General features: G+C 38.3%; 1 protein-coding gene, 1 non-coding gene and 1 pseudogene across 3 annotated transcripts in view; all 3 read right to left on the bottom strand.

Moving 5' to 3' along the window:
* The window catches only part of KCNH1 (potassium voltage-gated channel subfamily H member 1), a 479,177-nt gene that overhangs the window by 397,861 nt on the left and 54,848 nt on the right, over positions 1-26,468 (bottom strand). The gene's annotated exons all lie outside the window — the stretch shown is intronic.
* LOC125155920 (U6 spliceosomal RNA) lies at positions 3,455-3,559 on the bottom strand. The gene has a single exon (XR_007148428.1). It is a non-coding gene; the product is annotated as a U6 spliceosomal RNA (small nuclear RNA).
* On the bottom strand, positions 17,766-19,540 carry LOC125155050 (dnaJ homolog subfamily C member 2-like; annotated as a pseudogene).

The raw sequence follows: 26,468 nt of genomic DNA, 5'->3' as shown, positions 1-26,468 counted from the left end.
CCCTCACCACCAGAATATATACTATGTATGCATACTCATGCAATAGAATAATATTCAGTAATAAAACGAAATGAACTACAGATAAATGGATGAATCTCAAAAACATTATGCTAAGTGAAAAAGTTTTACACAAAAGAGAACATGGTTTATGATTTCACTCATACAAAACTCTGGAACAAGCAGATGAAATTATGGTGAAAAAGAAATCAGAACAGTGTTTGTCTCTCAAGGGGAATAGTGGGGATTGCCTGGGAAGGGGCATGATAGAACTTTCTGGAGTGATGTCACTATTCTGTATCTTGAAGAGAGTATAGTTTATACAAGTACATGTATTTGTCGTACTCATAAAATGATACAGTTGAGTTTTATGCATAGTGTATATTTTATTTCAAAAAAGGAACTCTAAACACATACTGAACCCTAGTTAATCATATTCAGTCTAAGTGTTGAAAAATGAGGTATATGGATGTCTAGGACTTATTTTGAAGTGCATCAAAAAATAAGATGGATACTAGGGTGCCTGAGTGGCTCAGTCAGTTGAGCATCCAACTTCAGCTCAGGTCATGATCTCACAATTCATGGGTTCAAGCCCCACATCGGACTCTGTCCTGACAGCTCAGAGCCTGAAGCCTGCTTTGGATTCTGTGTCTCCCTCTCTCTGCCCCTCCACTGCTTGCTCTCTCTGTCTCTAGAAAATAAGTAAACATTTTTTAAAAATTAAAAAAAAAAAATAAGATGGAAAAATAAATAAATAGATGTAAGTTAAAACAAATACAGCACAATGTTAACAAATAAAGAATCTAGGGACACCTGGGTGGCTCAGTTGGTTGAGCATCTGACTTTGGCTCAGGTCATGATCTCGTGGTTTGTGAGTTCGAGCCCCGAGTCGGACTCCGTGCTGACAGCTCAGCCTGAAGCCTGCTTCGGATTCTGTGTCTCCCTCTCTCTGCCCCTCCACCACTGGCACTCTGTCTCTCGCATTGTCTCAAAAATAAGTAAACATTTAAAAAATTAAAAAAAAAGAATCTGAGTGGTTGGTATATAGTGTTCACTGTACAAGCCTTTCAATATTTCTATATATTTGAATTATTTTCATATCCATCTGAACTATTAATGTTTAAAAAAGGATAGGGACACCAGGGTGGCTCATTGGCTAAGTGCCTAAGTCTTGATTTCAGCTCAGGTCATGATCTGATGGTTATGGGATCAAGCCCCATATCAGGCTCCATGCTGGGAGTGGAATCTGCTTGGAATTCTCTCTCCCTCTGTCCCTGCCCCTCCCTCTCTCATGTGCATGCTCTCTCTCTCAAAAAAAAAAAACCACACAAAAAAAACAACATTTTTTTAAATAAATAAATAAAAAGAGGATAAAACAAGGCATTTTCAGATATAGAAAGGATAAAACTGATAGACATTTGCTGAAAGAAATGATTAAGAATATACTACAGCAGAAAAGAAAATGAGCTGAAGAGAGAGGTGGAGTACAAGATACGATGGCAAACAGAGAAACTGGTAAAAATGTGTTAATAAACTTAAATAAATATTGACTCCTAAAAATAATGAGGACATTAACAGATAAATTGGAAGAGTGTTAACTGGGGCACCTGGGTGGCTCAGTCAATTAAGCATCTTACTTGGGACCTGAGGGTCATGATCTTGTGGTTTGTTAGTTCAAGCCCCACATTGGACTCTGCTGTCAGCACAAAGCCTGCTTCAGATCCACTGTCTCTCTCACTCTCTGTTCTTCCCCCACTCCCTGAAATCTCTCACTCTCAGTCTTTAGGTATTGGAACAAAAATGTTACTCTAATCCAATTCTAACATGACTTTTATGAAAAGGTTCTTATATTTCCTTTAACAAAAGATTATAGCATCTAATTAGTACTGTGATAACCCTGCTTAGTTACTTACTGCTGCATAGCAAATTACTTCACAATTTAGAAGCTTAAAACAACCAATATTTATTATCTCACAGTTTACTTGGGTCAAGAATCCAGGGATCTTAGCCGGGTACCTTTGGTATAAGGCTTCTCATGAGACCAATCAAGCTTGTTGGCTGGGACTGAAGTTTCATCTGAAGGTTCAACTGGCAGACGATTTGCCTCTAAGTCCCCTCACATGGTTTTGGGAAAGATTCAGTTCCTCACTGGCTGTTGGCCAGAAGCATCCTTTAGTCTTTGCCACGTGCTTCTCTAGGGAAGCTCACAACATGGCAGACACTCAGAATGAGGAGTAAGAGAGCACAAGACTGGATACTCAAGATGGAAACCACAGTCTTTTTGTGACCTAATCTCAGAAGTTGCATCCCATCCCCATCATTTGTGCCATATTCTGTTTGTTAAAAATTAAGCCCACACTCAAGGGGAGGGGATTGCACAAGAGTATACATGCCCAGAGGCAGGGATCATTGTGAACTTTCTTAGAGGCTGCTTACCACATCTACTTTTGACCCTAAACTTCTATCTTTCCAGTTTGATTATTCGACCATTACCCACCACAAACATTCTTCTGTATCTTCTGTATCTTTAGGACACTCAGGCCATTGAACTCCCTATTAGTTAACACTACCACCACCACTACCATGCTGTTTACTTTCCATGTTACTAGTTTAGATTACCTGGTCTATCCGTTTGGTAACTCTCTCACCAGCATCTTAAACTCTCCTGCCCCTCTACCCTCTGTCTTTTCATAAACCCAACCCTGGATGAATACATCATCTGTTCCCTCTGTGCCTGCATCTTGCTGGCTAAACCAGGCTGCAGGAAATTGTGAAAAAGGCCAGATTCGCATTTCTATCTATACCTTAATGATTTCCTACCCTGCCGGAGCCCTCAGCACGACCTGGCAGTTACCCTGTACGACCTGAGTCAGCTTGCTTGCTATTCTTCACCATTTATAACCTTCTTCCTTCAACCAACACACCCTCATTCTCCCAATTTCAATGGTAAATGCCTCCACTTCTCAAAAGACAAAGTCTACCATAGGGGTTCCTTTGAATTTCTACCACAAAGACCTGTTTACAATTGCTGCCATTCTCTCATCTATTCCACCTTTTGAAATAGTGCTGAATCCCATCCCTGGCCACCTTCTCAGAAGCTTACCATTATTGATTATATCTTTTCTATCCTATATCTTCATCATCTTCTCTCTACTGAATCCTTCACATACGAATTTTTTTTAATCCCTGATCCCACTTCCCACTCTATCAACTGCTATCCTAGATTTCTCCCCTTCTTCACTGTTGATCTTTAACAAATTGCCTAAACTCACTACTTCCATTTCCTCCAATCTTATTCTTTCCTCAGTCCAATCCATTTCTTTCCCCTCCCGACACTGCTAAAACAGTTCTCCCTAAGGTCACCAGTGACCTCCACATCACTAGAACCAATGAATATTTTTCACTCTTTGTAGTACTCTCTTTGTGGCATTTGGTGTTTTTGTTTGCTTGTTTGTTTTAAAAATATGGAAGCTTCATGAATTTGTGTGTCATCCTTGCATAGAGGCCATGCTAATCCTCTCTGTGTTGTTCCAACTTTACTAAAGTGCTGCCAAAGTGAGCGTTCTGTGGCATTTGAAACACACTTTTCCCTTGGTTTCTGTGATGCCACATTCCTGATTTTCCTCCTCTGTCTCTGTAGTGGCATTATTTATATTTATGGTGTCCTGGAATCTTCTAAACACATTTCCATATTGTGTTCACTTTCTTCATGATGAGTCCCAACTCCCAAGGCAAAGACCAGGGCCTGCCTTGCCAGCCTCCCTTGTAATCAAGTGTGAGCATGTGATGTTAAGTCCCACTACTTACTGCATCCACATGAGACTTGGAATTAGAAGAAAATGCTGGAAGGAAGGAAATAAGTCAAACTAATTTTGCTTGCATAGGTTATTGTGAGGATTAAAATTTGATAATATACATAGAGCAATTAGAATACGGCCTGGCACAGTGTCAGCACTATGTAAGTGTTAGCTATTATTATTCTGAAAGGAACAGTGGTAGCTCAAATAACCCAAAAACTATTCTAAAAGATTCCTATCATCACCATCTGTCAGCCAAAGATTTTCATCAAGTATGAGACACATAAAACCAGCTAGGGACCTGCTACCATGGCTATATTGCTGGTGAAGATCACAGATAGATCAACAAATAGAGAAGCAGACCAAGACGTTTAGCATGAAAGTTGGAAAGTTCAGTGTGATTTCAATCATGGTGTCAAATGCTGAATCAATATTTCTGGGGATGGCCAGCTACAAAAGGAATGGCTGAGCTTCACACATGGAATTTTTCCCCTCAGAAATTAAAAGAGGACGGAGTGGGTTAGGGGGAGACACTTTGGACTAGAGGGAAGAAATTAATTCAATGGAACAGAGACAAGGACTCCCCTCTCTCACATCCCCTTAACCCCACCAAGCTATAACTGTAAATTGTGTAAAACAAGAAGAGCCTTTTTTTATGAATTACTGCTTTGCGAGAAAATTAACTGAGTAATATAGAACAGTATGTGTATAATTTTATATAACCTATATATCTGTAACATATAACACATTATCTGCTTCACTTAGGTGTGATGAGGAGTGAGCAAATTAATAATGTAAAGCAATGTGAACAATGTCTGGCACACCATTGTTTGTTTGTTTGTTTGTTTGTTTGTTTTCTTGTTTGTTTGTTTGTTTTCAGTCATGTCTTTATGCCCTGCCATTCCCTTTTACTGTTTAAAAATGGTTGGTGCAACTGAATTGCCTGCAGTTCAGGGGTTTGTGACAAGAAAGATGCTGCACAAGAAGAGAAAAAACAAAAGCCATGAACCCTAGGGGTTTACCTTTGAAGCTAAAATCTCCACTCCTCACTAATCTTTCTAGGAAGCTATAACAGAGGTTCCTTAAGAGAAACGGTGGGCAGAGGCCTTGAGGGTGCCCATTGTTGCATGACAACATACTTAAGGCTGGATCCGCCTACCACAGCTGGCTTTCCACCCACTACAGTGCCTACCCCAGGCAGAGCCTTCCTCTTCAGCTGACCCACGCCAGAGAGCCTCAATCCCTACAGCTTTGTGAGCAGCAGATTTTATAGCCTCAACCACACAAATGATTGTCCAACTGTACCCAGAGCAGCCAGGAGAACAGTGTAAGACTTTACTCTCTGTGCTTAAATTAACACTAGGCATGATTCAGAATTGAAAATCCAGTGGAAGAGTAACTCCCAATGGTGCTTGTAAGTCACTGGGGAATCATCGTGACACGGTTTGGATAGCTTTGGTTTGTTTGCATTATATATGACCTTGTTATCACGAGATTTCTCTCTTCACCAGCATGGGATCTACTTACCTCTGCTCTTCAAATGCCACTTTGTTTACTCATTGGCCATCCTTTTTTGAAAAATACCATCTCAGCATCAATAGGCCCCTTATGTGGCCACCTAATAAGTTACTCAGTAAAGTATCTTTCAGTAAGAACTATATAGAATGAATTATCAGAATCCTTAATATAATTTACCTCTATAAAGTATTGAATTTTCCAATACAATTCTAAGAGTACTCTTATGTATCATCCCAAGAAGGAAGAAAGTGAAGAAGAATATAAAGAACCCAGAGCACTACAGCTCTCCACATAGTTCACATTCAGGATATAAATGCAGAAATGACCAAAGATGAATGCCAAAGAGTTGTATCAACCTGTGAGCCAAATGCCAGAGACTAATTCCCTTAATTTTCTGAGAATTGTGAACACTGCTGCAGGCAGCCAAACCTTACTCTTAGAACAAGTGAAAGAATATATAAAGCAGAGGACCACCATTTGTAGAATACGTATGCATAAAAAATGTAACAAATGACAGAAAATATGGAATTCCTCAAGGTCCCTTTTGTTCGTACGTTCTTTGTTAAGGACAATATTTGAACTGCACTCAACCTTCCAACATCATAAAGAAGAAAGTGAAATCTAAGATACGGAAAAAATACATTAAGAAACCCTATAGCTAGTTCAAGTAGTTCAAGCCTCCAAACCCAGCTGAGTGAAACATTAGAGTAACCAGAAGCGCAAGCACACAAACAGTGGTTTCCTGATTCTTTCCTAAGGAGAAAGAAATAAATTATTTTAAAGACTTTTTTTAAATGTTTATTTATTTTTGAGGGAGAGACAGATACAGAGAGAGACAGAGACAGAGAGACAAAGCATGAGTGGGAGAGGAGCAGAGAGGGAGACACAGAATCTCAAGCGGGCTCCAGGCTCTGAGCTGTCAGCACAGAGTCAGCTGTGGGGCTCGAACTCACAAGCTGTAAGATATGACCTAAGCCAAAGTCGTACACTGAACCGACAGAGCCACCCAGGGCCCTCAAGAAATAAATTATTTTAAAAACCACTGTCTATGGGGCGCCTGGGTGGCTCAGTTGGTTAAGCATATGACTTTGGCTCAGGTCACAATCTCATGGTTCGTGGGTTCGAGCCCCGCATCAGGCTGTGTTGACAGCTCAGAGCCTGGAGCCTGTTTCGGATTCTGTGTCTCCCTCTCTCTCTGCCCATCCCCCAGTCGTGCTCTGTCTCTCTCTGTCTCAAAAATAAAGAAACATTAAAAAAAAAATTTTTTTAGTAAAAACCACTGTCTAGCAAGCTAACGATCCAGATCCTGAGCAAACTATAGATAGGTTATTAAATACATGAGTTGAGAGTATGTAGAAAGGAATGAGTTGACCACAAGGAACCAGAGACAGGTAAACCAAATGGGGAAAGAAAGGAGCAGAAGATAGTAGAGGGAGAGAAAGAGACTATAAAGAAAAATTGTGAATTCCTTGGAAATGGACCAAAAGGATTACAGGATGTCTTTAATGAAAACCAAGTCTTTTTTAGCATATCCTCCAAAGATATCCAGTTCTACGGGGGTCTTCATGCCTTTCATGACCTTTGAGCTACTTACAACTCTGTAATTTGTAGACAACTTACAGAAGTGCAAATTAATTTTGTCCAGAGATGTAGAAATGAATTTTTTTCTGATGGAGCATCAGCTGATTTTCCCCCACCAATGTGAATAAAACAGTTAGTGTTTATGAAGCAAATCCTTCTCAATATTCCTAATGGCCTATATGGCCCATATAAGTTTCTGCTCTCTGGACTCTCCTTTGAACCTGTTGTAGCATCTTACTAACTCCTATATTAATTAATGAGCTGAATAAAATCTTTAATTTTTTTCAAATTTTATCTTGTACAAGAGGCATGACTTTCCCTTTAAAAAATATATTTCCTTTTATGGGAGGATGGAAGGGAGTTCCAGGCAGAAGCAGTGACAACTTTTTAAAATATGTAAATGAGGAAAAACATAATGTGTTGACAGCAGAAATAGCACTTGCACTAGTGGGGAGATGAGGATGGAAAGGTGAGCAAAAATTAGGTCAATGGAAGTGAAAAATGTATTATCTTAACAGTTGGCACCAGAATTTTTCTTAGGGAGGTTACTATAATTTTTTTAGCCAATACTTGGACTGCTGCTTATGACAGACCAAAGGGTGTGAATGTCAGCGGGCACCATGGTAAATATTTTAGAAAGTGGCTAGAGTGATCTTCCTAAAGCAAAGAAAAAAAATATGTTTTAACTTCTAAAAAGGGAGGGTAAGAGAAGAATCAGGGATATGATGTGTAGTTGGAGACCATGTAGGGTAAAAGGCCAGTAATGTTGGAGTAGCTAAAAGGCATTTCAAAAAAGGAATGGCTAATGTTCAATTTGAAGTCATTTGCATTGATGTAGTATAAATCTTTCCAAAATTAGCTTTGTGTCAGCTAATTTTATGGTCAAATTCTAGGGAGCTCCTTAAATGTGTATAGAACTTAAAAACAAGCAGAATTACATATTTGAGTTGCTGTGGAGGCACTACCCACTAAAACCTGTATTCATGCAAAAGATGCAGACACAGAAATCTTGGAGAGAAATACTAGACTTTCCTAGGATTGAGGTGACTTTATTTAGGTGTCAGTGGGTAATAGATCTACAGCTGACATATGGGTTACATAAACCAAAAATAAAGAGTTTCTACTTGGCCTTGGAGATGATAGAGTCACTGAGGTGACTGGCATGGCAAGAGAGCTGTGTCTAGAGGTTAGGGAATGACATGGAAAAAGGCAGTCAAGTGCTCAGTTGGGGTTGGGAAGGCAATCCGAGTTGCAAATTACAAAGCATTTTCGAATGGGGACAAGTATTTTACATGGGGGCATTAAAAATAAACTAATTAACCCAGGTCAGAGAGCAGAACTGTGATTGACAAAGGGATGGAGAGAAAGGCCAGGCAGCTGTTCAGATCACCAAGTCATTGTTTCATACTTCTAGTTTCTAGCAGAGAGGGGAAGTCTCAAATTACCTTCCCACATATTGTCAGCATTTAAGAAATCATGTTAGTATTAGTGCAGGGGAAAATCAGAAATGATATGTGAGCTGCTCCCTAGGGAATATTGGCATTTTCCAGAAATGGTTCATGAAAGGACCATCTTTCTTATCAAACACAAACACTTTTTGAAGATCCGCTTACACTAAGACCCAGTCGATCTGGAGCTAGTGCAGAACTGAAGAGCAAAGGAGAAGAAATATATATAATCTCTTCTCCTATTGGAGTTAGGTCAGCTTTGTGGTTGAAAATATGAGCTTTGAAGTCAAGTAGAACCAATTTGAGACCCAGCTCTACCCCATACTGGCTGTATGATCTTAGGCAAGTTATTTAACTTCTCTGTGCCTCTGTTTTCATCTATAAATGAGGATTAATAACAGTAACTTTCTTAAGAGTAGAAAGATTCAACAACACCAACGATAACAAAAGCTAAACACTTAATATTTGCCACACTGTATAAAGCACTGAGTTTGTAGGAACAGGCACTCCTATTCTCCTATTCTATAGTTTAATCTTCTTGGATGGTTTTTTTCCCAATCTGGATAATTTCCTCATACATATGTGCCAATCCAGTAGTTTGCTAAATACTCAAGAGGGCCTTCTTCAGGCACTAGCCACATTTCTTGTGCTCAATAGACCCATGTGGTTAACAGCTAATGTTTTGAGCAGTACAGATATGAAACATTTCTATCATCACAGAAAGTTCTATTGGAAAGTGTTACTCTAGGGCCCAGACTTGTCTAACTTCAAGCCTATGCTTAGCTTGTCAGTGTGTTAAAATTTATTGTGCATTTAGATCAGCTGGGGATCTTGTCAATCTTCATTTCCAATCTGATGTCAGGTGATCATAATGCTATGGGTTAACAGACAACATTTGAGTAACACTGCAAACAATTAGATATAAGCTTCCATAATTATTAAGTTGGTATGTGTTTCTTTTGCAGGAAAAACATACTGAAACAAAAAAAATCACCTGACAGAAAAGATCACTGTAACATTTTTTAACCTTTCTTACTTGCTACACTTTGAGTGCCTAACTTGCAACTCTAACTTTATACACAAGTTAATTTCCTAACCAGTGCAGGATTGTTCCTTCCAAGGGCCTTCCTGCCCCCTACTTGCCAACACCCCCCAGAAAGCTCAAGGAGTGAATGTGCTTTACCATCAGGGGTCCCAGAACTTTTCCAATGTAGAATTGGGAGAATGGGTCAGGAGAGTAAGAACAGAGTATAGGGTATGGGGAGAGGAAAGATCTCAGTAGAGACCTGAAGGAATTACCCCTTCTAAGAATCAGTTGGTGTGGGGAGCATTACAGGCTAGGGAAATAGAAGGACAAGAGGTGGTGCAGCTTAATACAAAAGTGTGAGAGATGTGGGTAGAGACGTGTTAATGAGGTGATTATGTCAGACCTCGTTGGCCCAGTTAAAGGTTTACTCTATCAAAAAGCAACAGAAAGCCACAGAGGATTTTAAAGATAGGAGTCATAGGATTAGAAATGCATTTTATGGAAAGATCATTTCAGATGCAATGAAGAGAATATATTAAATGGCCTAAGCCTGGAGGCAGTGAGACCAGGTGGTGATGGTAATGAAAAATTAGAGAAGTTAGGGGATATTCATACCTTTATAGGAAGTAGAGTGAGAGCAGTTCAATCAGGCATTTCATGTTGGCTATCGAAAAGTCACTTGACTACCTGGGATCTTAATTTTCTCATTAAAAAAAATTTTTTTAACGTTTATTTATTTTTGAGAGACAGATCATGAGCAGGAGAGGGGCAGAGAGAGAGAGAGAGACACAGAATCTGAAGCAGGCTCCAGGCTCCAAGCTGTCAGCACAGAGCCTGATGTGGGGCTTGAACCCACAAACCGTGAGATCATGACCTGAGCCAAAGTCAGACGCTTAACCGACTTAGCCACCCAGGCACCCTGTAATTTTCTCATTTTAGAGAATGGCATCATACCTGGCCCTGCAGAGTACTCCCTCCCTTATCATAAAAATACAAAGCCTATTATGAGCAACATACTCAAGGTAAAGTAAACTTCTGGTATTCCAGAAAATTTTAAATTGTTTAAGATGTATACATTTCATTTTTGTGAAGTGCCTCTCTTCTAAGGAATAAAAGTATTTTATTAACACTGTCTCATAAGCCTTTTGGTTCCCTGTGAAGCTGGACTAATCAACACAATAGATTGACTCAATAAAAGAGTCAAACATTCACTGGCCTATTGATAAACTATCCAGAGAGGCAGGGTTCTCCCCTTTGAGAATTTTCCACACCATCAACATTGATAAACCAAATGCATCCTCTAGGCCACCTTGAAAGATTAAGATTCATGTTTGAGAACTCCAAGGATCCATAAATCAAGAGCACCAGTGAAAAACTATGATTTAGAGTTTACTTGTAAGAAGTACACATGTGTTTTCGGCGTATTATTAGAATAATCACTGATAATATCATATTTTATACATACATTTCCCCTAGATTTTTTAGTTTGAAATAGCTTTCATGCATTAATTTTCACACACTAATATTATCATAATTATCATATCTAAAAATGCAAAGCAATAGATTCTTTTTCTGTTGTTAAAACCGTGTCTTTGTCCTTTCTCCAGAAGATCTATACGTAAACATTTCAATCTTTTAAGCACTCATAAAAAAGTGATTCTGTTTTGAGGATATTCAGTGTCTACATATTTTAATTAAATATCTGTAGAATTCATAGGAACATAAAACAATACCTATCCTTAATACACACACACATGCACAGGTACACACATACACACACATATATGTATACCATTCTAGAAAAAGTAATTAACTTTAGTGGAATATTTGTAATTCTGTCCCCTAAGAGATTAAAGGTTATTTGAAACCTAGAATTCATATCAGACTGTGAAGTTTGGTTATAGATAAACTCAATGAAGTTTGATAGACCAGAAAGGATACATTTCAAATTCAAAGTCAACTGTAGGGCTAAGAACCTACAATCACTGGGATATCAAACAGCTGAAATTCATTGCAGTATAGCCCAAGTTGCATACTGGAAAAGAGGTGGGAGGTAGATATCACAGAGATTCTAATATGTACGCAATGGTATGCCGTTGTTGTTTTCATTTGCAATTCCCTAATGACATACGATGTTGAGTGTCTTTTTATAAGGTTATTTGCCATCTGCCAAGATCTTTTGCTCATTTAATGGGTTAAGAACCTCATTTTCAGATGAGGAAACTGAGGCACAGAGGGGTTCCACAAGCTGCCCAAGGTTACACAGCTGAGGCTGAACCCAGGCAGGAGGGATCAAAGCCCACAGTTGTAATCACTATCCTGTAATACTTTCCGGATACAGGTTTGGAGCTAAAAAACCTGGGTCTCCAGCTGGCTGTGTGATTTACATGGTTTCTAAGGTGGGTAAATTATTTGATCTTTCCCAGCCTCAGTTTCTTCTTCTGTAATATGAGGAGGACAATGTTGCTGTTAAGATTAAATGAAACAAAGTAGAGAAAGTGCTGAACTTGTTCTCAGAACATAGCAGCTGCCAATAAATGGTAGCTATTATTAGTCCAACACCACATGAAAGAGTGAGAGAGGCCTGCCTTAGCCACAAGAATTAGCACCTGCCTCAAAACTAAAATAGATCAGTCTGGGCTTTAAATTCTATAGAAACTCAGACATTTCTTCCTGAGGTTTTCATGATCCATTGTCAGCTGATATACCTTGTGCACACAAAGGAATAAAGGGGGCTCCAGTTTCTTAAAAGAAGAATAGAATTTTACTATATTCAATTTCCTTTTCCTGTTCATCTTGTCCTTTTGATGGCCCTCCAAAAGAAAAAAAAAAAAGTCACAGTTGTGTTAACCTTGCAGCTAATGAAGCATGCCTGTAACCAGATGTGCCCTGCTTGCGTCCACTGAAACCAGAATGGTGGCAGAAAAGGCAGACATCCAAGCAATTGCACCCGATGTGCGTGAATGACTGTCAGAGAATGCAGGGATCCTCTGAAAACAGGAGTTGTGAATGCTCTTAAGGCCATATTGCTCAGGGGTTGAGTCTCAAACCCGTTTGATCCCCAGAATCTCCTGAGATGCTTTTTAAAAGAATAGATTCCTGGGGCGCCTGGGTGGCTCAGTCGGTTAAACGTCCCACTTCAGCTCAGGTCAAGATATCGCGGTCCGTGAGTTCGAGCCCCGCATCGGGCTCTGTGCTGACAGCTCAGAGCCTGGAGCCTGCTTCCGATTCTGTGTCTCCCTCTAGCTCTGCCCCTCCCCCATTCATGCTCTGTCTCTCTCTGTCTCAAAAATAAATAAAACGTTAAAAAAATTATTAAAAAAAATAAAATAAAAGAATAGATTCCTAAGTGCTCAGCTTAGACTTAACTGAGTCAGAATCTCCTAGGGGTTGGTGAGGAGAGAAAGTATTCTGACGCATGTACCTTTAAAAGTTCTGAGAGGCTCTAGTGATCAGGGAACTGCTGATATAATGTCATTCCCATCTGATGTCTGGGATCCTCCGTGTGTGTGTGTGTGTGTGTGTGTGTGTGTGTGTGTGTGTGTGTGTGAGAGAGAGAGAGAGAGAGAGAGAGAGAGAGAGAGAGAGAGAAGAAGAAGAAGAAGACAGAAACAGAGACAGAGAAATCAGGCAAGTGCTGTGGGAAAATGGAACATTATGGGATGTAAGACCTTTACAATTATACAATTTATTGTACTTTATCAATAAAAGTAGATGCAAACTGATTCAGAAGTAACTGAAATTGTTTCCTAATGAAAGTGATCAAAAACAAAGCCTACCAGTTCAAAAACGAAAAAGATGCTAAAAGGAACCTAATATTCAGTCCTCTCACTTTATTCTGATGTTGTAGCATCTTTAGAACATCTTTAGATAATGACTCTTAACTAATTTGGATAACTTTTCCCTATGAGAGCTAATGAAGTTGAATAATTTAACTAAATATTTGGAATCAAAATCTAAGTGCTTTCCCTTAGGTTTTTAGGTTTCCAGAACTTTAATGAGTTAATGAGAAATTTGCATTTAGTAAGGCAATAAATAAATTAATTATGCTTGGAAGAAATCCAGTTTCACGAGTTTAAACTATTATTAAAACTCTGCAAATACTTTCATTTTGATTTTTAAAGTTTTATCTTTTGACTTTTATTTATTCATTCAATAAACTTTTTTTAATGTTTATTTATTTTTGAGAGAGAAAGCACGTGCACAAGCAAGGGACGGGAGAGGGTGGGGGACAGAGAATCTTAATCAGGCTCTGTGCTGGCAGCAGAGAGCTGGATGTGGGGCTCAAACTCACAAACCATAAGATCATGACCTGAGCCGAAGTCAGATTCTTAACTGACTGAGCCATGCAGTCATCCATCAATAAACTTTTTTGAGAACTATTAATTACTATGGCACACCACTGATCTAGATGGTATTACCAAGAAGAGGAGGTCCCCATATAGATAAACAGAGGTGGAAGGGTTGGGGAGTGGCTGGGCTAGGAGAGAAAAGAAACATTATAATGAGCACTTACTCAGTGCCACTCTCATTTATATATGGTATTCTTTGTAATACGATATCCAACAACATAATTTGATCACTAAGAACTAAAACTAACACATTTCCTAAACCTATGTTAAGCAGTCCTAGAACTAGACACACCTTCCTGTCCCTCTGAAAAGAAGCAAAAATGACCTGCTTGCCTCTGGAAAATAAGACTGTGAACCAACTAAAATAGGTTAATTCCAACATTAGGTGCATGCTTGTCTCATTAGGACCACCAATCCAGTATTATTATGTCACAGTTTCTCCCCCTCCTCAACTAGTTCTCCACATTACAAGCTATCCAACCTATCTAAATCCTATAAGTATCCTCCCCTGACTTCTCCTGAGATATTGCTCTCTGTCAAGATGATGTTCCCCCTTTCTACAGCAAATCCAATACAAATAGATTTGTTTGATCAATAGGTTTTGTTTTGTTTTCTTTTGTTTTTCTGGTGGCCTTCTGGGGAGTCAACAGTCAATGTCACTCACTATTCTTTGATGAAGAAATTTGCCCAAACTCATCAGCTATTATGAACTACCTTCTTGAAGAGCCAAGTGTTAAATGCAGCTGTAGTCGACTGACTCTGAAATTCCTATTCTCTCCACTGGGGTCCACATTTAGGCATCTGTGCTAGACGAGGTAAAGCACACACAGGTGTTTACTGTACATTCTCAGATGTTCTCCAGCAAGCAACTTTGATGGGGATGGCAGCATTAAAAGTGGCAATCCATAAATTCAAGGGAAATTCAAGTCCTTAAATCAAGTCCGGAGGTATCTACTGCCATCTGCTCGTCACAGTGACACAGCAGTAAAATGCATAAATAAATGACTCACAGACCATAAGGGAGTTAGTTGCCTAAATGAGTCCCACAAATAGATGCAAGCAAACAAGAACTGAAGTCTCACTACTGACTGATAACAATAATAAAAGCTTAAAATTTTACACATGATCCTTAAAAAACTTATGGAAGCCCTCCTCTGTCAAGGCTCATAATCATATGCTCATAATCATAGAATTTTGGGGCCTAAGCACTGAATAGTTATTGAAAACATAAAATGTCAAATAAAAATGCAACAGTATATCCATTTCAAATGTATTGAAGATTCTGTGTTGACTTCAAAATGGACCGAGGTGAACAGGGGAGCTTTGCGGGACACAGAGGAGGTGGAGTTTGGTCAGTAGTTCTAGACAGTTTGATTAGTTCTACAAGGAGGTAAAGAGGCAAACATCCTAAAGGCAGAGTCACATGAAGGAAAACAATGAACCATTTGCCAGAAAATATAAAATATGTTCTAAATATGCTGGCTAAGGGCTCCCAGCTCAGCCAGTGGGGTTCTAGGCTGAGGTCAGGCCATGGTGGCTACTGACACTCTGCCATTAAGAAGGGTCCAGAGGGACACAGTCTGGGTGGGGGTGCAGGGGAGGGGGTTGGGGCTGGTATAAGAAATTTCCACAGCAGGGAAAGTTTCTGTCACTTTCCTGTAGGGAGTGACATACCATGACATTACCATCATTAACAGTGAAAAATGCAGATTGTACTGTTGATGAATGAGTTAATAACAATGACAACAACAGCTAATACTTTCAGGTAGCATTATTTCATGCCAGGCAGTATTCTATGCACTGTACATATACTAACTCATTTAAAGTTCACCCTGTGAGCACCTATGAAGTAGGCACTGTAATTATCCTTAAACATATGAGGAAATTGAGACATAGGAAGATTAAGTGACTTGTCTAGGTCTAACAGCTAGTAAATGGCAGAGCCAGGATGAACCAATCAATCAATCAATTAATTAACAATCCAACCACTTGTGATGTTCTGTCTTAGTAGGCAGAACACATGCTTTTTTCTGCTCTAATGATGTAAGAAATCTACTCTGTGCTCAGGAGTCTACTTCAGACCTCGGTACTGAGTACTCAGTATTCATATGGATGTAGGCTTCTCCCCTTGCTATACGGGATTTTGTGCTTATATATCACTTACAATGCACAACATTTCTTCGTTTTATCTGCCATTTCACTAGAACAATGGGGATGTCTTACATAAACTGTGCTCTTAAAGTGGCTTCAGGTTAGTTGGCCAAAACTGATTTGTGATTTTCTATTCATGTTCAGAATTATAATTTGTAAATTAAAAATTATAATTCAAAAGGATTATTTTCAATTTTTTATATTTAGCATATTTTTTTTTGTCTTGGAATAATCCCAAACTTACAGAAAAGTTAAGTGGAATTCAAAGACCTTTTCTTCCTGAGGCATTTGAGAATAAATCGCCAGCCTGATGCCCCATCACCCTGTAAGTGCTTTAGTGTGTATTTCCTGCAGATAACATCCTCCCACACTCTGCAATGCAACCATCACAACCACAAAGTTAACACTGACACTACACTCCAGTTTAATCCTCAGACCCCAATTGTCCCATTACTGTCTTTTATAGATCTAGTTCACAATCACACGTTGCATTGAGATGTTCTGTTTCTAGTCTCCTTCAGACTAGAACAGTTCTGTCTTTCCTTGTCTTTCATGGCCCTGAGACATTTGAAAATGACAGGCCAGTTATTTTATAGAATGTCTCTCAATTTAGAGTTGTCTGATGTTTTCTCCTGATTAAATTCAGGTTATGCATCTTTGGTGGGAATATTGCAGAAACAATGCTGAGATCTCATTGCATTCCCAGGTGGTGCAGATTTTGATTTGTTCCTTTATAGAGAATGTCAGCTTTAACTATTTGATTTAGATGGTGTCTGCCAAGATTCTCCACTGCAAACTTACTCTTCTCTTTATAATTCATAAATATTTTATGTAGAGACACTTTAAAATAATGTGAATATTCCATTCTTCATCAAATCATCATTTATTAATTTATATTAGCATGAACTTATGACTTCCTATTATATTCAATGAGTTACCATCTCTTAGATAATAGACAATATCTTTTTGCTGCTCAAATTGATCAGTAAGATTTCCTTCAAGCTGGCTTCTTTGTGCTTTTGTTGTTGTTGTATTACTTTTTATTTATTTTTTATTGAGGTATAATTAACATGTAGCATTATGTTAATTGTAGGTGTACAATACACTGGTTTGATATTCATACACATTGTGAAATAATCACCACAATAAGTTCAGTTAACATCCATCACCATACATAGTTACAAAAAAAAATTGTGTGTGTGATGACAACTTTTAAGATCTACTCTTAGCAACTTTCAAATTATTATTAATTATAGTCACCATGCTGTACATTACATCCCTATGACTTGTTTATTTTATAACCAGAAGTTGGTACCTTTTGTACTTTTTGACCTCCTTCACCCACTTCACCTATCCCCACCTCTCACCTCTGACAGTCACCAATCTCTTCTCTGTATCTGTGAGCTTGGTTTTTTATTTGATTTTGGAGTTTTTTAGATTCCACATATAATTGAGATCATGTGGTATTTGTATTTCTCTGTCTGACTTATTTCACTTAGCATAATGCCCTCAAGTCCAGTTATGTTGTCACAAATGGCAAAACTTCATTTTTTTACAACTGAATAAATTGTGTGTGTGTGTGTACACACACACACACACACACACACACACACACACACAGGGGCGCCTGGGTGGCTGGGTGCCTGGGCAGCTCAGTCGGTTAAGTGTCCTCCTTCAGCTCAGGTCATGATCTCACAGTTTGTGATTTCGAGCCCCAAGTCGGGCTCTGTGCTGACAGCTCAGAGCTTGGGGCCTGCTTCAGATTCTGTGTCTTCCTCTCTCTCTCTCTCTCTGCCCCTCCCTCGCTCACACTCTGTCTCTCTCTCAAAAATAAATAAACATCAAAAAAAATTTTTTTAGATACACATTTTCTTTTTGTACAGTATTTTCAGTTTTATTTTAAAAATGCACATACAACAAAAATTGTCGTGAGCCATTTCTTGGGTCTACTTGCATTCAGCACTTGCATTTGAGCAGCTTTCTCTGTTTTTACAATCCCAACAAATTCCTTCTATCGTTTCAAGCAGTCCTTCTTTGTCCTGCCAGGCCCTGCTTCTGCTCGTTTTTCCAATCTCTCAGGTGTATTTAATGGGTGTGTTTTCAAAGCTTGTTCCAAAAGCTTCTGTTCTGTTGTCCAAGGGGTGAAATCTGTTTGTGGACCTTCAAATCGTTCTGAAGGTGTTGCTTGGGACACCATTCCATGCTCTTTTTAAATTTTATCAAAATCCTTTTTGTTTATGTCATCTTTTTTTATGAGGATCAAGTTCTTGAAGACTCTGCTCTACCAATAACATCTTTGGCAGTTCTCTTGACTCCAGAAGAAGGTATGTTCATGTAATTAGCAATAACTTCCCATCCTCACTTTGTTCCACAGGAAAGAGGTTCAATTAAGTAGTAACTGCAAATCATCTTCTGACTAATTTTTACTGCCATTTCCACTTTGTCAGTTGATTTGTCTGCATTCTTAGATGCTATCACATGAGAGCTTCAGATTCCTCTCTTTTCTAATGTGCTCATTTATTTCTTCTCTTTTTTACAGAGCAGATTTTGCTACTTCTTTCGTAGGTGATGTCAGTGTTTCAAACACAGTAAGCTTGCTAGTTCAAGTCAATCACAACCTTTTTCCACTTCTTCCATCACTCTAACCTGCTCTGCCTCATTGTCAGAAAAGTGATTCCAGGAGCACCTGGGTAGCTCAGTCGGTTGAGTGTCCAACTCTTGATTTTGGCTCAGGTCATGATCCCAGGGTCCTGGGATCAAGCCCCAAATCTGGCTCTGCACTGAGCATGGAACCTACTTAAGATTCTCTCTCTCTCTCTCTCTCTCTCTCTCTCTCTCTCTCTCCCCCTCTGCCCCTCTGCCCCTCTCCCCTGCTAATGCTCTCAAAAAAAAAAAAAAAAAAGTGATTCCAGGTCTTATGTGTTTCAAAGTTTTTCCTTTCCTTTTTAATGGCTTTTTTCTGAATAGTTTTTCCTTCTTAGCCAATAATGCTTATTGTCTAACTTCCCCCTCCTCTTTCTCTTTCACTAACCAAGAAGCTTCTAGTTCGGCTTGTCTTTGTTTTTCTTTAGCTTCTCGCCCCTTCCATTGTGCTTCTGCTTTGGCTCTCTTTTCTGCTTCTTTCACAGTTTTTTCTTCTTCCTTAAACTTCTTAATCACTGGACCACAGCTATGTGCATTGTCAACTAATGTTCTTACTTTGTTCATTTCTCCTTTTATTCTTTGTGCCCCGTTGCTCTCTACTGCTTTTCAATCCATCTCCTCTCATCACAACATTCTGCTTTTTCTTTTTCTTCTTCATCTAAATAAGAAAATTCTCTCGAAGAATCAAAACTATACCAGAAAGAACAAAATTCATCAATATCTTCAAATGATGAATTCATAACCCAAGGTTAGGGACATTTTTCTTTTTACTCAATCATCTGGAATTCCTTTGAAACACTGGGGGAAACACTTCAAAGAAAATGTCCTTTGCTTCACTTTTAGAAGGAATCGAGTTATCAAAAGTAGGATCTACATTGTTGAATGCTTGTCTTTCCACCAGATCAGATAACATTTCATAAGCCTTAGTTATGCAAGTGAAGTAGTTGTTATCTCCTTCTTTATTGGTTCACCAGCTGCTTTCCATTTGTCTGGGTGATGTTTTAAAATCATCGCTTTATCTTCCAGTCTTTGGGATCAAGTGTTTTCAACAGGGAAACTCTTCTAACTGCAATTCTTCATCTTCTGATCCCTCTGATAACTCTTTCTTATCCTCCAGTTCCTGAAAAGAGGCAGAAACATTTCTGTTCTCTTAACAAAAAGCTTCAAACCACCTGACAGGGTGTTGAAGCAGAGGTCAGACTGTGGGTGGAGCCCTGGCCATCTGCAGTGCCCAGCAGGAGCAGCAGGAGGGCACCAGGCTACAACACATTTTCTTTATCCATTCGTCTGTAGATGGACACTTAGGTTGCTTCTGTATCTTAATTACTGGAAATAATGCTGCCATGAGCTTGGGGGTGAATATACCTTTTCAAGTTAGTGTTCTCATTTTCTTCAAATGCCCAGAAATGGAATTGCTGGATCATATGGTAGTTTTATTCTTAATTTTTTCGAAGAAACTTCATATTGTTTTCCATAGTGGCTGCACCAATTTACATTTCCACCAACTGTGTACAAGAGTTTCCTATTCTCCATACTCTCACTAACACTTATTTCCTGTCTCCTTGATAGTAGCCATTCTAACAGTTGTGAGGTGATATCTCATTGTGGTTTTGATTTGCACTTCCCTCATGGTTAATGATGTTGAGCAACAGGTATAGGTATATTATACATTGGCCATCTGTATGTCTTCTTTGGGAAAAATGTATATTCGGATCTCCTCTCCCCACCTTTTTTTAATCAAATTGGTTTTTTCTATTGATTGTTATGCATTCTTTATTTTGGGTATTAGCTGCTCGGTAGGTTTCCTTTTCATTTTATTGATGGTTTCCTGTGCTGTGCATATATCCTTTTGATATGGGCCTTCATTCTGAGAATGATTTACTCTCTGGCCCAATAGGATGCCCCAAAAGTTTTCACTGAGCCCTGGAATCAGTCATCTCTGGAAAACCCTGATACTTATTTAGTAGAAAATGATATTTAGAAACCTGGATGGAAAGTGAGCTCATTGCTACTGAGGTGGAAAGGGGGTGCTACTGCAAGGCCATCGTGCATACACATGCACATCTATACCCATCTCTTTATTTATTTTATTAACTTAAAGTATTATATTTATTGAAGTCATGAGTTCACACCAATACAGCCAATTCCAACCTAACACCACAGTGTTCATCCCAGTTTTCTCCCTTTCCACTACATAGTGAAAATCCTGACTCCCATTTTTCTTGATATCTTCATCTTTTTGATTAATCCCCCAGTTTGTAATCCATTTCCCATTATTGCTGCCAGGTGTTCCCTATATAGACGACGTCTTTATTCTGCTCAGGCTTTGAAACCTCATGGCCAGGCTGCACTCCACACGGGCACCCTTCCACCCAGCTTGGGCTCTGACACTCTGCTCTGGGTGCCCTACCATGTGAATGCCCTCCTTACCCAGCTTGGCTCTAACACCCCACCCTGCACTCCCCACAAAGTAGACTGCTTCCTCCTCCCACTGAGGCTCTGACCCCACACCAGACTGAGCCTGGCAAGATGCTCTTGACTGGTTCGGAGGGCTCTGCCTCCCCCCATCACACCACCCACCTCAAGATGCCTCCCTTAGGGGCATCTGATTTAATATCTGAGCTTTTCAGAAAGGAGAAAAGAAGCCAACTGATACATTATCAAATGCTATTTTAAAATATGAGAATCATTCTAGAGGGAAAGAAATCACCAGAAACTTTCATTTAAAACTGCTTGAAGGGGTGCCTGGGTGGCTCAGTCAGCTAAACATCTGACTCTTGATTTTGGCACAGGTCAAGATCTCACAGTTATTGAGTTTGAGCCTGCCAGCTCCAAGCCCCGTGTTGACAGTGCCGAGCTGCTTGGAATTCTCTCTCTTTCCCTCTCTCTCTGCTGTGCTCACACACACTCTGTCTCTCAAAATAAATAAATAAACTTAAAAAAAATTGCTAGAAAAAGATTTTCATCAAATTAAAGCATTGTTTTTTAAAATGAATTCTAACCATGAAGAAAATGTTTATTTCCCATGAAGTTCTTATATCAACCAATAAACAAAAATATATTCATTATACAGTACTTTGTGAAACTTCCCCTAGCATATACATGGCCCAGTGCAAGAGGACAAATGTAGACTTACAAACCAGCAGAAAAAAAAAGTACTTGAAAGTTCTAAGTTATATTAATAAACTTTCAAATAAAATAGGTTCTATCCTTGTACCTTGACAAATTACCTTTCATATCAAATATTTTTAAATGTATGAAATTATGTTGTTTTATATGATCAAAAGTCAGCTAAATATCAGAGATAACTGAATTTAATTATTACTGCATGTCTGGGGTGCTCTGTTGATGAGTCAGTAATAACTGAGGAATAACAAAACAAAGACACACAAAATTCATTAATTACATTTATTCCATGAAATTTACTTTTCTAGTTTTCATCTTAGCAAAACCACTAATTATGTGGTCATAATCAAGATTTTGCATATAATTTGTTTCTACTGTGAGTCATTCCAAATTAGATGGCCTTTCTTGAACCAGAGAAGTTCCTATGTAAGTTTTGTTGTTTGTTTATTTGTTTGCTTTTTACTGATTTGAATTTGGAGAAACTTTGCTGAAATAATAGCAACTAAAGTAAAATCTCTACAGCATTACTTAGATTCAGAAACAAATCATGAATTTTTGTATCATGCTCAAACACTGTAATAAAGCTACATATGAAAAAGTATTGCAATTGCTAAATATTACAAGATATTTGAATTTCACTGTATATATCATTATCATTTAATAATGTTTATCATCTCTTAAATCAGCATCTATATCTGAGATTTTATATAAAGGATCAATTATAGAGGTGCCTGGGTGGCTCGGTCGGCTGAGTGTCCGACTTTGGCTCAGGTCATGATCTCATGGTTTGTAAGTTGAAGACCCGTGTCAGGCTCTGTGCTGACAGCTCAGAGCCTGGAGCCTGCTTGGGATTCTGTGTCTCCCTCTCTCCCTCCCCTCCCCCACTCACACTCTGTCTCTCAAAAGTGAATAAATGTTTTAAAAAAATTAAGAATCAGTTATAACACATGTTATATCTAGACCTAGTACATATCAACTTAAGAGTAATATGAATCATTTAGTATTACACAATCTTTCCCCAATGTTGTGTTCAATGGTTGTAAGCGAGGAAGAAAATGGATGCTAGGATGTTATATTGCAACATAACAACTCATTGTGTGAAAATGTATTCATATCAACTGAGACGAAGAAATTGGCAGGTTAGTTAATTAGTTTTCTCTCTTACCTGAGTGCTTCTACTACTCAAATCCTTCCCTCAGAAATGTTTGTTTCTAATGTTTGCAGTGGCACAAACTACAATCTTCAGCACGCAGACACAGTCACTTTTTATTTTGAGGACAGGAACAAGGGATGGAGAGATGAATGGGTTTGTCTCAAGAGGGGTTGTTTAGGATTACAGGTCATGCTGTGCTACAGCTGAGCTCATCTCATGAGTGACACACAGTCCACACATTTATATTTGTGTGTGTGTGTGTGTGTGTGTGTGTGTGTGTGTGTGTGTGATAAATGGAGCCCTCTTAGGCATAGGACCCAAGCCAAAGGCCCCTTTGCTGGAGGCTAAGGACAGTAATGCTATGCTGCCTACAGGGTGTTAAGTTCTGTATAAAATAACAGATGAAGTCATAAGACAGGGCCTAGTTTTTCATAAGTTTGAAATCTAAGTGGAGAGCTGCCAGGGGAGAGGGAGGAGTATTAGGATCCATAAAGTGAATAAACACAGTAAGACTGAAAGGTGCCCAAATGTCCAGAAATAGGAGGCACTTTGTACAGATTACGCACTGAATCCCCATAAGTCCCAGACTGTCCCGGGGCAGGGACTGTCTCAATGGCCATGGAACCATGCAGAGCACATGGTACAAAATCAATGCACAATAAATGTTGAGGAGGAAAGAAAGGAGCATATGGCCTCTGAATTGATGAACTCAAGCTTCTGATGCTTTAAAAATAAGTTGTCCTCACCCTCAATCTGTCCCCCACTTCTTTCTTTCTCCCACCAGCCCTCTTAGTTCTTCTGTACTCGCTCAAAGGCACATGCTTAGAAGTAAATCTTATCCAATGCATCTTATGCTCCAATGCATATTTGATATGGTCCCTCCCATTTGACTTTATTTTAATTAACATTTACCATGGAGTGTTGTACATTTAACAATTTATATGACCTTAGGGAATTTTTTTTCCCCTATACATCCTATGTGATTTCATTTCTGTTGATGATGTTTCTGACAAGGAAATGAGGCACGGTAATCCTTAACATCGTTAGAGATGGTTTTTTTTACAACAAAGTAACATTTTTGAGATGATTTTCCAGACCCATTAAAAATGAGAAGTCTTAAGCATGCCCAGTAACAAAAAGAAAAAAAATAACTAATGTGGAATGAACCCAAATTGTTCTTCATCTGTTGTGGAACAGCACTATACATGTACAGTCACTCACAAAAGCACTCGCAGCCATGCTCTAATTCACCCTCTTAAATGCCTGATATTTGATCCTATCTTGGTTAGCTCTGCTTGCTTTAATTATGATCAAAAGCTGGACATTGAGAAATAATCCAGATATTTGTCAAGCACCCACAAAGTTCATGGTACCAGATGAGGTCCTCAGAACATAGTGTACAGAAGAGACAGGCCTATTCTTAAGGAGTTTATAATCTAAGAAAGGAAATAAGAACATACAATTACAGTAACTACAAAATGAATAGGTCAAAAGACTGCATTTCCAAGTTAGAGAATGGGTTGAATCCAAGTTAGAGAACAGGATGAATAAATTCAAGTCTTACCTAAATGCTGGTTTGCACAAAAGCATACACAAAAGGAAAGAAAGAAGCCAACAGAGAACATGATACATTTGACTTAACTTCCTAAAATTAAGGTAAAATTTACTTACAGTGAAATGCATACATCTTAAGTGTACAGTTCAATGGGTTTTAACAAATGTACATACTCCTGTAACAAAATAACGATTATGATACAGAGTATTTCCATCACTCCAGATAGTTCATTAATATCCATAGTCCCTCTTTCATTCCTCATTTTAGTAATTTGTGTTTTCTCTCCTTTTTTCTTGGTCAGCCAATTTTATTACTTCTTTCAAAAAACCAACTTTTAACTATTATTCCCCATTGTTTGGATATTTTCTGTCTTATTGATTTCTGCTCTTTATTTTTTCCTTGTACTTTTTCTAACTTTGTTTACCTCCTCTTTTTCCAGCTTCTTAAGGTAGAAACTGAGGTCATTGATTTGAGAATTTGCCATGATCTTACATAAGCATTTAAAAAAGATAAACAAAAAATTTCCCATAACTTTTGAAGTATTTGTTATTATCATTCAGTTTGAAATATTTTCTACTTTCCTCTTTGCTGTTTCCTGACATATGGCTTATAGAGAAATGAGTTGTTTAATTTCCAAATATCTAGAGTTTCTTTAGGTACTTTATTTGTAATTAATTTCTAATTTAATTTCATGCTGTTCTGAGAATATACTCTATAAGATTTCAACCTTTTAAAATTTATAGAGAATTACTTTATGAGCCAGCATATGGTCTAACTTGGCAACCATTCCATATTCACTTTGAAAGAATTCATATTCTGCAGTCGCTGGGTGAAATATGCTATAAATTTCAATTAAGTCAAGTTGGTTGATCTATCTTCTATATTCCTATTGATTTTTGTCTGTTTGTTTTATCCACTTGTTACATTAATTGCCGAGAGAGGGATGTTAAAAACTGTGCATTTGTCTATTTCTCCCTTTTGTTCTCTCAATTTTGCTTCATGTATTTTGAAGTTGTATTATTAAGTTTATAGATACTTAGGATTTTTATATTTTCTTGATGAATCAATCCTTTCATCATTATAAAATGTTCTTCTTTTGGGGCGCCTGGGTGACTCAGTCGGTTAAGTGTCCGACTTCAGCTCAGGTCATGATCTTGTAATTTGTGAGTTTGAGCCCTGCATCAGGCTCTGTGCTGATAGCTCAAAGCCTGGAGCCTGCTTTGGATTCTCTGTCTCCCACTCGTTCTGACCTGACCCTGCTCATGCTCTGTCTCTCTCTCTCTCTCTTTCTCTCAAAAATAAGTAAACATTAAAAAAATGTTCCTCTTTATCTCTGGCAATGTTCCTTGAAGTCTACTTTGCAGTCTATTAATATAATCACAACTGCTTTCTTATGCTTATTGCCTGCATGATCTCCTTTTTTCCTCATTCTTGTACTTTGAACTTATCAGTTTGTGTTGAAAGTGCATTCTTCTGTAGACACTTGTCTCTCTCTCTCTCTCCCTCTCTCTCTAATCCATTCTGACCATCTTATTCTTTTAATTGCAGTATTTAATCCATTTACAGTGAATATAATTATTGATATCTTTGCTTTTAGTTTTCTATATGTCCTATCTATTATTTCTTCTCTCCCTCCTTTCTTTTTTCTTTGGGCTTAAGCAAATATTTTTAATATTACATTTCAATTCTTCTAATTTTTTTAGCAACACATCATTGCATTATTTTTAGTGGTTGCTCTAGGGATTACAATATATAATTTTAACTTACTACAATATGTAATTTTAACTTATTACAGCTTAATTAGGGTTAATATTGTACACATACAATAAAGGGAGTATACTGTACAATTCCATTTCTAGTCCTCCATATTTTTTGGCTTTTTTTGTGATATATTTCATTGTTGCATATGTTTTAAATCCCACTATGAAGTGTTACTATTTTTTTAAATAATATGTTTTTAAAAGAAGTTAATCAGTCTAATGTTTATAATTGGAATCACAGAAGGAGAGAAGAGAGTAAATGGAGCAAAAATTACTTTTCCAAACTTTGTGAAAAACATGTACTTAGGCATATATTTATCCAAGAAGTTTAGTGAACCCCAGGTTGACAAAGACAAAGTA

This window comes from Prionailurus viverrinus, chromosome F1 (assembly GCF_022837055.1).
Source record: "Prionailurus viverrinus isolate Anna chromosome F1, UM_Priviv_1.0, whole genome shotgun sequence".
NCBI lineage: Eukaryota > Metazoa > Chordata > Mammalia > Carnivora > Felidae > Prionailurus > Prionailurus viverrinus.
The sequence above is the reverse complement of the archived record's forward strand: the minus strand, read 5'-3'. Positions and strand labels throughout refer to the sequence as shown.